This window comes from Cyprinus carpio, chromosome B3 (assembly GCF_018340385.1).
Source record: "Cyprinus carpio isolate SPL01 chromosome B3, ASM1834038v1, whole genome shotgun sequence".
Lineage (NCBI taxonomy): Eukaryota > Metazoa > Chordata > Actinopteri > Cypriniformes > Cyprinidae > Cyprinus > Cyprinus carpio.
The window spans coordinates 32354769-32368883 of NC_056599.1; the positions used below are offsets into that span (position 1 = coordinate 32354769).

Below are 14115 nucleotides of genomic sequence, written 5' to 3' on the forward strand. Positions count from 1 at the left end.
AAACATTCAGCACAAAATGTTCAACCCATATATTATTAGACAGCACACTGGAATGCTTGATTTTCCATGTTTATTTAATTTTTTGACAAATAGCCATGTAATAAGTGTCACAATCTACAGTCATTCTTGCAAAACAAACCCTTTCAGCCCCAATACAAGACCCTTTTGCCTTGCATCAAGACTGAAGACGATCCCTTACATAACATGCATCCAGCTAGCAGAGGCCTGAAATATAAGGCCTCTTCTTTTATTGGCGCTCATGTTGAGCGTGTACACAGTGAGCGGCTGAGCTCTTAAGCAGACCGAGTCCTGGCCCGGCGGAATGAATAGATGCTAAACACTCTCTATTAGCTGTGGGTGTGTTAGCCAGGCACCTCTCCCTCTAGTCCAAACAAAAAAAGCTGTGCTCCAGCCCCGTGCTCCAGTTATTAATAGACATGCTAAGCATTTCTCTCAACAGGAAGTGGCTGCTGGTGCTTCCTATAAATGCTCAGCTGAAGTCAAACAGACACTGCTTATTTCTGAGCGCCGTGTTTACGTAAAGGGTGCAGGTGCTGGATCAAATACACACAGATGGTCTGTTTTTGTTTGCTGTGTCTTGACAGACACAGAGCATCAGGTTGGTGTGCTGCTCAAGTGTGTGTTAGTTAGGGATGTGGTATGTCTGTGTGTCAGGCAATTGTGTAATTTTTAGGTTAGTAAGAATTGAATTTCACAAGACAGATGTGAAACAGGAAGTATAAGGTCCTCATATAATGACCAGGGGTAAATGAGAGCTGACAGTGATCCTCTCTAGGAGGTAAACATGAGATTTTGATATCCGGAGTTGGTCTGGTCATCTCTTCATCTCAGGCCACAGTCACTCACACAGAAGATAAGATGCTCAAAGAGATGGCAATGCTTTTAAAGGGATAGTTCAGCCAGAAATTAAAGTTATAACATCATCTACTCACTCTCATGTCTTTCCAAATCTTTCGTGTTTCTCTAGAACAACATAAGAAGCTGTTTTGCAGGATGCCTGAGCTGCTTTGTTCCATAATGACAGAACATAAAAACATCAAAAAAATACAACTTGTGTACTTGTACAGTCATCTGAAGTTATATGATAGCTCTGAGTATGTCAGATCTCATTTTTGGCCTTTTAACATATTTTTTTCACCCTGGAACAAAATTTTCATCCAAAAATGTAGTCTTGACCATATCTCAACACCTAAACCTAACATTAACCATGAGTAATCCCTAAAATCAGAGGAAATAGATGAATGACACTGATGTACAAGCACCAAACACTGATTGTAAGCCTAAACTTCACAAAAACTATAAACTGGTTCTTCAAATCTGATTGGTTAATCACAATGTTGTTCCAGGGTCAACAAAGATGTCGTACTTGGTAAAATAAGGTTCTGCAGGTCCACAGTTAAAATTTTTGATTTTTCACGTGAGATCTGGAGCCAAATTACATGGGGTTAAAAAAGACTTTAGAAAGCTGGCAGCATCATTATGTTATTTTTACACCAAGATTCGTAGGTCTGTTAGTAAAATCTGTTGACTTTAGCAATCTTTTGTTGCATAATGTAACTTTTCAATGTCTTTTTCTCAAAGTTTGCACATCTGTAACTCAAGAAGTATTAAATATATCTTAATGCCCTTTTAGATTTTGAGTTTTAACAAACTTTTCTTGTGGTATCTTTATTTGTAAGTCTCTGTATGGTTCAGTTCCAGAGATATTGGGATCTCAATATGGCTCCTAAATTGTTAAATTGCACACATTTTCAGTGGTCTTAAAATACAGGTGGGTCACTTTGCATACTTCTGATACTTTTTATATTTAAAGAACAATGTCTGAAGAACAAATAATATTGAAGCATATCCTGAAATATCAGCATCTCAATGCGGTGGCATGTCCAAATGGTCGAATCCTACCCACTTTCACTCGCTGGATCTCAAATGTAATATTATGTCATTGACAATATTATATAATATAAATGCAGATTTTGTGAGTGTAGGTTTGGTGAGCATAAGAGATATTTAAAATCTATCTATCTATCTATCTATCTATCTATCTATCTATCTATCTATCTATCTAATTTTATATATGTATTGCATTAGACCCAAAACTAAAATCTATTGATCTATCTATCTATCTATCTGTCTATCTGTCTGTCTGTCTATCTATCTGTCTATCTGTCTGTCTAATCCTTCTACATAAACAGTGAGTTTCCATGAAATCCAGTGATTTAGATAGTGTTTTATTAATTGCATCTGCTTTCATGGCAACACTTGTGCCCCTCGTCCTCCTTTTATCTCTTGTCCTCGCTTCTGCTATCCTCTCCTGACCTTCAATGCTTTAAAAATATTTTTTCTCAGTCACTTTGGTGCATTTCTCGAATTATCCTTAATATTTGTTAATATGTACTGTATGTGCATTTCTCAAAACAGTTCGTACAAACAGCACCAAACAATGGATTACCTGCAAAAGCCTGTAACTTACTCAAAATCTTTAGTTCATCTCTCAAAAGTAAGTATTTATGTCAATGAACATATATCAGTGCCATCAGAATGTAAAGTCTCTGTTCACAGACAAGATAGTCAAAATGCTTAGTCATGTTGTCAATATAACAATGCACTCTGTAAGTACTATCTGATGGCAGCAGTTTGGACGGCAGTTACTGAACATGGTAGGCTCCACTTCTTCTGTATGCCATATATCCATTTCAAAAGTACAAATTTACACATTACTGTATGTGGGGTGAAAGAGACTGGATAGGATTCACAGTACACTGTCACTGTAATATAGAAAAGAAAAATAAATATGGGTACAAAGGTGAGAACACAAAATTAGAAAGGCAAACACAGGAAACCCACCTCAGCCACTATAAGCCATGATTGACATTTCATCTGATATGCGCCTATGTCCTTAGCCTCTTCTGCCATTTCCTCTGTTTTGATTTTGTACCCTTCCACCATGCATCCTTACTCCTACTTTTCCTCTTAGCTGTTGATCCTGATCATTTCCTGGATGTTCATCCATTGTCAAAATTTGTAACTCTTGTGTTGTCCTCTGTCTATATGCTTTCCAATTGAAGGTTCATGAGATGCACCTTTGAGCTATTTCAGAGAACTGGTTTATAATTGGTTCATCTACATTCTCTTCATTATAGTGAAAGTCAAGATTCACCTCCACAATTCATGGCAAGAGAGGCACAGTGCTGCTCCGAGAACAAACGCTAATGAATGTGAACAGTGGATTAAACACCGGCTGACATAAAACTACACCAACGGAAAGACAGTCCAGATGAGGTGGTGATACACCCTTCATTGCATTACTTGCTCACCAATGGAGTGAATGGGTGCCGTCAGAATGAGAGTCCAAACAGCTGATAAACACATCACAATAATCCACAAGTAATCCACACCACTCCAAATCTGACATAAAACTACACCAACGGAAAGACAGTCCAGATGAGGTGGTGATACACCCTTCATTGCATTACTTGACTTTAAACTATCACTTCTGGCCAAAAAATTCATACCATATCCATTATAACACTTTCTCTAGTGCAAAAGTCCATCCTATGTTGTCCTCTCACATCAAAATGCGATGTTTTTGAGCATCATAAAACATAGAGCTGTTTTTGACTGTTCATTTTTAGATGGGTAAAGCAATATTATGGATAGAGGAGTCATATTTTAGCCGGAAGCAACAGTCTGAAGTTAAATACACCTTAACGATGGGTTTGTTTATAACAAGCACACAGCTTTTCTCTTCATAAGAAGTTATTGATGGACTGGAGTCGTGTTGATTACTTGTGGATTATTGTGATGTTTTTATCAGCTGTTTGGTCTCTCATTTTGATGGCACCCATTCACTGCATTGGATCCATTGGTGAGCAAGTGATGTAATGCTAAATTTCTCCAAATCTGTTCAAATGAAGTAACAAACTCATCCATACAGTGGGTAAAATAAGTGTTGAACACGTCACCATTTTTATTAGTAAATGTATTTCTAACGGTGCTGTTGGCTTGAAATTTTCACCAGATGACGGTAACAACCTGAGTAATCCATACATACAAAGAAAACAAAACAAGCGAGTTCAGAAATAAAGTTCTGTGTAATAAAATGCAATGGTACAAGGAAAAAGTATTTTGTAAAAGTGGCTTGAAGGTGAGTAAATGTTTCATTTTGGACTATCTTTCCTTTAAATAGAAAGTGTGTGTTTAATTTGCACTGTTCAAACTTGAACAATTTCTGTAGGATTTTAACCTGTGCACTCCGACATCAGTACATCTCCAACCTGGTTGAAAATGTGGCATGCAAAAGTAAACTAATGACTGCCAGGGGTGATTATATACAATTACTCTAGTTACCAAAGGACACACTGTAAAACTTCTCTAATGCTATGTGAAAGTACTGTATGTGCATATTTGTTTTTCTGTTGGATAATTAGGTCAAATTATGTAGAAGTGTCACCCTTCATTGTATTGTCACACATGTAGAGTTTAGGAAACAGCATTATGCACCAAAGAGATTCATTGTAAACTGACGAAAACATAAACCAGACCAGTCTCTTCTTCTTCTTCATCTGACACTCTGAGTGCGCCCCATCTCTGTAAATTCTATTCAAAATACTTGCCCTGCAGGTGACATCTAATTCTCCTCTTTCTGTCCTGATTGCTGTTTTGGAAAAACAACTGAGTATGTCAGCATTGTCTACTATCTCTGCACTATTATCTTCCATCAGCCGTAATGGGAGGAATTTCTTATGCACAAAGACTCATTTCCAGGGTCATGACTCTTAACAAGGCACACATTTTAACCAGCTTCCCATTCAATCAGCCATGATCAAAGACAAAAGCAGCCCTACACGCTGCCCTCACATGGCAATTACAGTACAAACTCAAATGAGTTTAATACTTTTAATGATGGATGTATTTATTGGCGGGAGAAGTTTAGAGTTTATGTGGGATGGCATCCATTCAAAAGGTACACTTTTGTAACTTGTTTATCCCTAAAGAGTGCATATAAATGATTTCACTTAATGGAAACAATTTTAATAAAAACAACAACACTGTATTGTAGAAGAGGAAAAGTATATTTTTCGGAAATGTTATGATGTATATACTCCATTAAGCTCAATATAAATGCTTTATTGAGCTCATTAAATGCTTTAATGTGTCATAATATACCTTTTTTAATCAAGACTTTTATAGATCAAGCAGCTTTATCAAGAGCCATTAAAGTTCTCTTAAATGGACCCTAGACTGACATTTCTGCTTTTCTCTCGCCTAATCCCTTGCCCTCCCTCTTTTCATCTCCGGTTCCTCCTCTACCAGTAATCTTACTTTCTCAGAAGCTTCTTTTTTCACAAACATAAGAGAGGGCAAAATCAATTTAGGCATGAGGCAGCTTCCGGAACTCCATTAATAACTGACGGAAGAGCAGTGCCTATAAAAGCCTGGATTTTAGTTTGACCTCTAAATCGGATGCATTATGCATCGTACTGTCGAAATGTTCCCACTCTCTTGGATTCGACAATAACGCCAGTTTACAAACTAGATTTGCATTTCCTAGAGCAAATATCAGGGCAACAACAGAGTTGTGTTCAATGAGAATCTTGTGTATAATTACTGTTTTCATACAGGTTTCCTAAACGATCCCCTCATCTGCCATTGGTCAGTCAAACTCATCATCCTTTCCTAAACACATGCCATTGGTTAAGGAAATGTGGCTGTGTCACTCTGTAACAAGGGGGTACAAACATCACCTTCAAAGCACCAATCACAGTTAAGAATTCAAATATTACAGTGACATCATTGCAGTTGGTTACATTCTACATTCTAAGAATGTAACTCAGTGGGAGATTTTTAAATTTGAATCTGATAGTATCTTGCATTTACGGGGGTTGCGTTCATTTGTTCAGATATACAGTGAAAACAGTAATATTTGAATCCTTCTAATATGCTGATTTGTTGTATGATAAATATTTCTTATTATCAGTGTTGAAAACAGTGCTGCTTCATGTTTAGATGGAAACCATTTTTTTTTTCAGGATTGATGATGAATAGAAAGTTCAGAAGAAAAGCATGTATTTGACTTATAATTTCAGAATTATAATAGTTAAGAACAAACCCCAACCAGAATGTTTAAGTAATATTACTACACTGCTGCCTAGTAAGCACACTGTAATTAGATCCCAGCAATCACAGGTCAACCTGAGTACCACTCACAGTGGCAACCATGTATTGCATTTGTATCTGGGGTTTAATGTTACGACCATACCGTATTTGGACAGGAGGTTTGTAAAGAACAGATGTGGACCTCAGAGGCAGTGTTTACTGATCTGGGGATTAAAAAAGAGATTTGATGACATGCTTTATTGGATTATCATTCTCTCACGACTCGAGCATTTAATGATCCCAGCGCACCGGCAACATCATCGTCATCCATTATCTAGAGATGCGTGGGTGTAGAAAATTCGTCATGGAGTCTATGCTCTATAAATAGCCATCGAATTGCGTAATGCGTGTGTCAGTGGCGAATCAATAGAGGATCTCCCAACAATCAACTGGGGTTGCATGTGTTGCATATGAAAAGCTTTAAAGGTTGACGCTGGCTGCAGTGTTTTGGATGATAATATAACTGTGAGTGCAGAATGAGGCATGCAAATGCCTTTGAGCTGTTTGTGGGTTTCAGATATGCTGGTGTAAAGTAACTTCGACTGCTTTTGCCTGTTGTTTTATTCAACTGATAAACACAGTAGTGAAAGAATGTACTAGGTGAACCCAATAAACCGAGAGTTGAAAAAAAAAAAACACTAATGCTCTCTTCCAAAACCTTGTGAGCTGCCCACGGAAGCGGCATTTTAATGCATCGTAGGCGAGCTACAGATGCTAATGGCTATTCCTGAAGATAAACTATCTCAGTCTAAGTGAGATACCTTGTTTTAGTGAAATTATAAGGCAGGATCACATGTATTCTACACAGAGGAGGCAATCCCTAAATGCACCGCAAGAAATGTTGACTATAAATAGAGCTGTTCAATCATGATGTCAGTTTGTTGGCCAACCTGGATGGCTAAATAGGTTTTCATACTGTGTGCACTTTACATACAGTCATTTCTGTAGTATTTAGTATTTAAAGATTCTTGCAATTGAATGATTTACAAAGTGTGTAAACTCACATCCTTGTGGTGGTAGCTGTACTTATTTAGCACCTTGCTAGAAATTTTTAAGTTTTTAAAAAGTGCAATTTCAAGTCTATTTAAACAATGTTAACCACAGATCTTATTTTACTCATACATCCAAAAGCACTACTATAAAAATCCATAAGAAATTACTGAGGGAGACATAGCTTGAAAATGCTTATTTTATTCCTGAACAGCTCTATTAAATTTTACACAATACTGATCACATTTGATATCATTGAGAAAAATACATCTGTGCAGTTAAAATTTGAATATTTTTTCTGATTTGTATGTTTTTTTATGTATTTAAGAGCATTGTAGCAACATGCTAATGTCAAATTCTCCTTTAAGCTTCCTGTTATTGGAGTGGCGCAAGAAGTTGTTGCCTATTTAGTGTGTTTTCTAAATTAGACACAAAGAAACGTTTTTGTTTCTCGCATGTTTTGCGACACTTTCAAAGTAAAATGTCCAGTGAGTGGCAATAAAAGCATATTCGGTTTCCGAAACAGATGTGCATGAATCTGGCAGTGTTTTATTGGATTGGTTGTGTATCGTGGCATTTGTGGAAATGAAATGTCTGATGAGTGGCACAAAAAGGTTAATGCTCTGTTGCATTTGAAATTGATGCATTGAACCTATTAACCAAGCAAACGTAAGATAAAAATGCATTTGCTGAAGCGATCATGCTATTTTAGATTGCTTCTACGAGTTTTTAAGTTGTGTTATTGGGTGTGCAATGTCGTACCAGGTGGACTTCCGAGCAAGTTTACATCAGAAAAGCCATACATATAGAGATGGTTATGTGAGGCAAAGGTCAAAATGTATTAGTTTACAAAACATAGACTATGGTCCAAGTGGTTTGAGTTTGTAAAATAGTATTGTGCAAGGAACCACAGAAAAATAAATATTATTAATTAATAATCTGGGTCTGTAATCAATTTATCTCAGCTGCATTAAAATGTTGTTGATGTCATACTGCAACTAGTCTTCATTTTAGCTGGAAACTGCAGTGAGTAGTAGCTATGAGTTTTGCAAAAATGTAGGTAGAGGCACGTTTTCCACTGAGTTGCACAGTTAGCTGCCTTTATAAGGTGAAGAAAGCTAGGCAGCCCACTAGGTTTCGGAAGAGAGCTTAAGGGTATGAGTCAGATGTTGTTTTGACAAAGCGTATCTGGCTGTGCCAATATCACATCTACATTTCCACTTTCTCTCTGCCTCATCTAAACATATTTTTTTGCTGATCATTTTATAGTCAGATAGAATTATAAAATACTGCAGAGTGGGTGGCTGATGTCTGGTAATGAAAGAAAGGCCGCCTGCACTGTCATTGTCTTGCTGAAAGTCTTTGAATTTTTATGTATTGCTCACACTCTTTGAGGCATCATCTGTTACCATGGCAATCACACTCATCCGTTTCCATCATGTTTCGTTTGTCAGCTGCTGTCCATTGTATTTCCATTAATCAGCTGTACAGCTGGAATCTAAGAGATTGTTTAAAAGAATAGTTCAGTCAAAAATGAACATTCAGTGATCAATTTCTCACCCATCTTTCTTCCTTTATCAGTTTTATCAGAGTATCCCAGCTATGCTATTTTTTACTGTTCAATTAAGTTAAGTGGAAAAAACACAAGTCTATGGAAAAATACAGTTTCCCCAGCTAACAGAAATATGTATAACCTTGTGCTAACGTTAAGTTACAAATATTGTTATTTCTGAACATCCAAAAAATTCTTGGTTATGTGAACATTACCGAAAATATTAAGGGAACGTCCGATTTGATCATTTTGCAAACAATAGGAAAAAGGAATTTTCTTTGATTGATCTTGAAATGTTCTGAAACTACAGAGCCCTGCACATGACATGCAAGAAAAAAAAGAATAATTGTGTGCACGATTTACTAATTCATTCCCTCGATGTACTAAAACATGCACATGATTTGCTAATTTGTTCCCTCGATTTGCTAAATCGTCTGCACAATTTACTAATTCGTTCCCTCGATTTGCTAAATTGTGTGCCCAATTTACTAATTTGTTCCCTCAATTTGATAAATTGTGCGCAGGATTTACTAATTCCTTCCCTCGATTTGATAAATCGTGCGCACAATTTACTAATTCCTTCCCTCGATTTTCTAAATCGTGCGCACAATTTACTAATTCCTTCCCTCGATTTTCTAAATCGTGCACACAATTTTTAATTCGTTCCCTCGATTTTCTAAATCGTGCGCACAATTTACTAATTCCTTCCCTCGATTTTCTAAATCGTGCGCACAATTTACTAATTCGTTCCATTGATTTTCTAAATCGTGCACACAATTTTTAATTCGTTCCCTCGATTTGCTAAATCGTGCGCACAATTTACTAATTTGTTCCCTCGATTTGCTAAAATCGTGTGCACAATTTACTAACTCGTTCCCTCGATTTGCTAAATCATGCGCACAATTTACTAATTCATTACCTCGATTTATAAATCATGTGCACGATTTAGTAAATTGATTAAATTAATTAGTTAATGGTGCGCATAATTTATAAATCGAGGGAACGAAATAGTAAATCGTGCACACGATTTAGCCTACTATTTTTTTCCTGCATGCCATGTGTTGGGCTCCATACAAAACAACTAGTAAATAGTAACATTAAAAAAAACAACAACAACAAAAAAAAACGATAGAACATCCATTAATGATGTATAAATAATGTTTTTTGTGCTAACGTTTTGAGAACGCTATAAAACCAGATTACTTTGCGCAGATTACATTAATGTTACTGGAAGAACGTTTGATCAGCCAAAGTTCTGAGAACATTCCCTAATAGCTGTGTAGATTCTTTCTGTTCTAAAACAAGAAAAATATGTTTAAATTGACATGAGGGTGAGTAAACGATGAAAGAATTTTCATTTTTGGCCAAACTGGTCTTTTAATTCCTCACTGCTGTTCCAGAGATGTTGAATTAAAAATAATTACACAACAACTGTTCCAAAACGTAAGGAATGACATTTGAATGGTATAAATGAGTAAGCAACAAAGAGAACGTTCGCAGAGCCGGTTCCACAATGGTATCAACACAAACCCCCCACGCCACTCAAAGCCCACAAACACATCTCCTGACCTTGCTCTCTTATTGCATTCGGTGCGCTGCAAAAGGTCAGGTTATTCCCCTCCTGTGTCCTTGGCATCTGCACATTGATGCCCAGAGCATTGTGAAAAAAAGATATTGCACTTGAATGTCACATGGACAAAGGCAAAAGGGGAGAGTGAAAGAAGAGACATAATTTGTAAGAGCAGTTGCCATGGTGACTTTGACATCACTGCCTCCAAACAGGATTGGAGTTTTCTGGCCGGAATTTGTGTTTGTGCTGATGATAGTGTCTGCACTTTAGACAAACAGGAAATGGCTGTGTAGAATGACTGACATGGACAGGACATCTCCTGTGACGCTGGTAGACTTCAAAATCAAACTTCAACAAACTATCTCGTCATTGAGAGACCATGACCTGAGTGGCTTTAAACTTTAACCTGTTTATAGCCAAACTATGGAAAAAAGGTAGGAACAATAAAAATCATGACCATGTGTTGATTGTACTCTAAATGCACGCGTAAATGATAATTAGTAATAGAAAGGCTCACCACGGCTGCATTTATTTGATAAAAAAAATACAGTAAATCTGTAATATCATTAAAATATTATTACCAAGTAAAATAACTGTTTTATATTTGAAAATACAGTATTTTAAAATGTAATTTATTCCTGTGATGCAAAGCTGAATTTTCAGCGTCATTACTCCAGTCCAGTCTGTATTATTCTCTGCCATGCATGACTTGCTTTTGTAAAGTTATACTGAAAACGCAATCCAATCTGATCAGAAGGATATCATAAGAAGGAGTATCTTTTCTCACTTCCTTTCAGCAGAGACTGATTTGTGCTGTTTTGAATCGACTAATGAAAATAAGAACTAGCCAAAGAAAGCTCATATGCTTCAGTTGGCAATAGATTTGTGTTCTGTTATGATTTCATTTACACACAAGAGCAAAGTAAAAGACCTGTTTAGTGGAAACACTGCTTGTTTAACATGCTTTTGGTGTGACTTTGCAGCCGTGGCAGTTATTTGGTTGTTGGGATGCTTGAGCAATAGTCTTCAAACATGATTGACAGGAGAACTGAAAAAGGGATATTCACTTGTCTTTGTGGTCAAGGTGACCGGTCATCCCCCAGCTGCTAATGTCAACCGCTGGGTGACCACTTACAGGCAGCAGAATACATGACCAGCATTCACTACAACAGCCCTGTGTGACCCTGTAGCACCTCTCAGAGAATCTCAAGGCTGTTTTGTATTGTGAATATAAAATGGCTAAAGGTGTTTTATGCAGACCACTGGACATTGTGCCTTTAGTTCTGACTATATAAACAGTATAGCACTGCCTCTGATATATTATTGCTGAACTGCATCAGACATGCATCATCTATGTGGAGTTGAGAGTTTTAGCTACGGTGTTGTTATAACTGTATCAATAATATGGATTGAGTTACTGGATTACTCAATGTATGAGTTTAGGTGGAGTTTTTCAATAGTTCACTTTATAAATGTCTGTAAGGATTTCACATTGAATAACGGTCTTTCTGTAATGCCTAAAATCTTGAGAAATATCCAGTTTCACAATAGGAGACATGGAACAGAAATGAAGGAACATGCAGAGCCACATGCTCATTCTCACACTGGTCGATCTGTAAACACCTTTGCGGGACAAGACCTTGACAACTGATATTCTTATATTGTGATTTTCACACTAACTTTCTCAACAGAATTACTAATATATATATATATATATATATATATATATATTTTTATATATATATATTCTATATATATTATATATTTTCATAGTTTTATATATATAAAATATATCATTCAAAAACATTTTTTATATATATAAAGTTGGTTAGCATTAAGCAGAAAGTGAGCCATTGAAAAACTACTGTTTTGAAGGAGACAGAGGTGTTTGTGCTTTAAGAGCTGGAATAATGAGAAGGGGCCGGGGAGACTTGTGACATTTTTCATGTTAATCTGACCTCGGAACAGTGGGAGAATTTGTCAGAATGCCAGGTAGCTTGTTACGAGGTGTAAATGTCTTGCGACCGGTATGCTACGACACAATAAATGTCAGGGCAAAGTATGTGTCCTCTTTGGCTACATCAAAGTGTGCATCTGAAAACAGGCTTTCTTTCACAACTCCTAGGGAAAATTGAAATAAATATCAGCTGATTGGTTACAGTGATTGCAAGCACTTTGAAGCTAATGATATGCTCTATTTTAACTTCACGCATAAAAAAATGGGTTAGATATATGCTGCAAACTCAAAGCTTTAAGAGGCACCAATCACAAAAAGAGGCCAAACACACCATATCTAAAAGACAAGAAAAAACTGTTCAGATATTCTACACACATTATATACCATTAAATTTGGCATGACTCTCTTCCAGTAAACATCTAACGCAGTTTAGCATGCTAGCACGCCACCAATTCATCTCAGTTCAAGCTCACTACGTATACTGGTGGATTTTGTAGCAGGAAATGAAAACTGGATTTTTGGATACGTGAAAGTTTAGGAGCATCTGGTTTTCATGGATTGTCCGTCTGTTGTGAATACTGAGAAGCTCTCATTTTAGTGCTGAGGCAAACTAAAGATGCTCCTTTCCTGTCTGTTCTCTTTCTGTGCCTGTTTTCATCTCTCGAGGACAGTTGTCTTCAATTCCAGCTTTGATCTTTCTGAGCTTTTTCCTTCCAGTAAGGTCAAACTTTTTTTTTTAACTGCTTCCATGAGTTCCTTTGAAATGTTGTCCAATATTAACTTTTTTCTTTTCAAATGGTGCAGGTGATGGAGCTGGTGCTCGGCCGAACCTCTCTCAGAATTGGTTGGAATAAGTTCTTAAAAGAACAAATATTTTCTTCTTTTTATAAAAAAAAAAATAAAATAAAATAAAAAAAATGTGATATTCAGAAGAACCTCTTTCCACCAAGAGGATCATGTTCTTTATTTTGAACTTTTTTAGCATCACAAGCTAGCTTTGATGTAATGGTCTCAAGTTATTTCAATTCATAGTAATCAGCTCACGTGTGATATTTTATGAATAAAATAATTCCATTTCTGAAAAAGATGTAAAATGAAGTGGCTGGAGTACATCTGCAGAACAACAAACAGGAGCAGTGTGTCCATCAAACAAATACACATCACAATCTGCTGCTTCAGGTATTTTGACAGAAAAAATATGCACTTCACTTTTAAACCAATTTTCAAGCCCAGAACATCCTTCTTTTTTGGTAGAAAATGTAACAGGGCCAGATTGGACACAAGAGATCAGTCGGTGGATATGGGTTATAGTTTTACTTTTCACGAGCCATTCATGCTCCTCCGCCAGTTTACCTTCATCTTCTAACTTAAGAAAATACAAAACTGGCAAATATATCATCTGGCTTAAACTCTGAGCTGGTGTCCAGTGTGCTGATTTGAGACATGTGTGGATGGAATGCAGAAGACGATAATGTGCTTTCCTCACAGCAGGTCCAGAAAAACCTTGAGCCATATGACAGTGCTTGGCCTCCATTGCCATTTGATTTGAGTCAGCTGTCTCTCTCTTTTTTTTTCCTCACACCCTTCCTTTTTTCCCTTCACTGCCCCTTCATACTCTAACTTCCAATTCCTTCCACAAATCGAGTTGCTCTATTGACACCTCAAAGTTTTTTTTTTTTGACTGGACTGATGTCTCAGCATGTCATTTCTTCCTCTTTTCTTGTAACACAGGGGAAAGGGATAGTTGTTTGATCTTCAGAGGCCATTTCCACATCTTACAGCTCTTTCTCAACTTCAAATGACAATGCCTCGGGGCGAGCAACTGCCACTGCAGTAAAGACAAAGCCACATGCCAGATTGAAGTCATAG

At 36.9% G+C, this 14115-nt stretch overlaps 2 long non-coding RNA genes across 2 annotated transcripts in view; one reads left to right on the forward strand and one right to left on the reverse strand.

Moving 5' to 3' along the window:
• Positions 1 to 10482: 10482 nt before the first annotated feature.
• The window catches only part of LOC122136591, a 3800-nt gene continuing 167 nt past the window's right edge, over positions 10483 to 14115 (forward strand). Inside the window, exons 1-2 of the long non-coding RNA XR_006154255.1 lie at positions 10483 to 10723; positions 13978 to 14115. The exon at positions 13978 to 14115 is cut by the window's right edge and continues 167 nt beyond it. This is a non-coding gene — a long non-coding RNA (uncharacterized LOC122136591). The remainder of the gene's footprint in view (positions 10724 to 13977) is intronic.
• LOC122136590 overlaps positions 14028 to 14115 on the reverse strand; it is a 5532-nt gene continuing 5444 nt past the window's right edge. Inside the window, exon 3 of the long non-coding RNA XR_006154254.1 lies at positions 14028 to 14115. This exon is cut by the window's right edge and continues 51 nt beyond it. This is a non-coding gene — a long non-coding RNA (uncharacterized LOC122136590).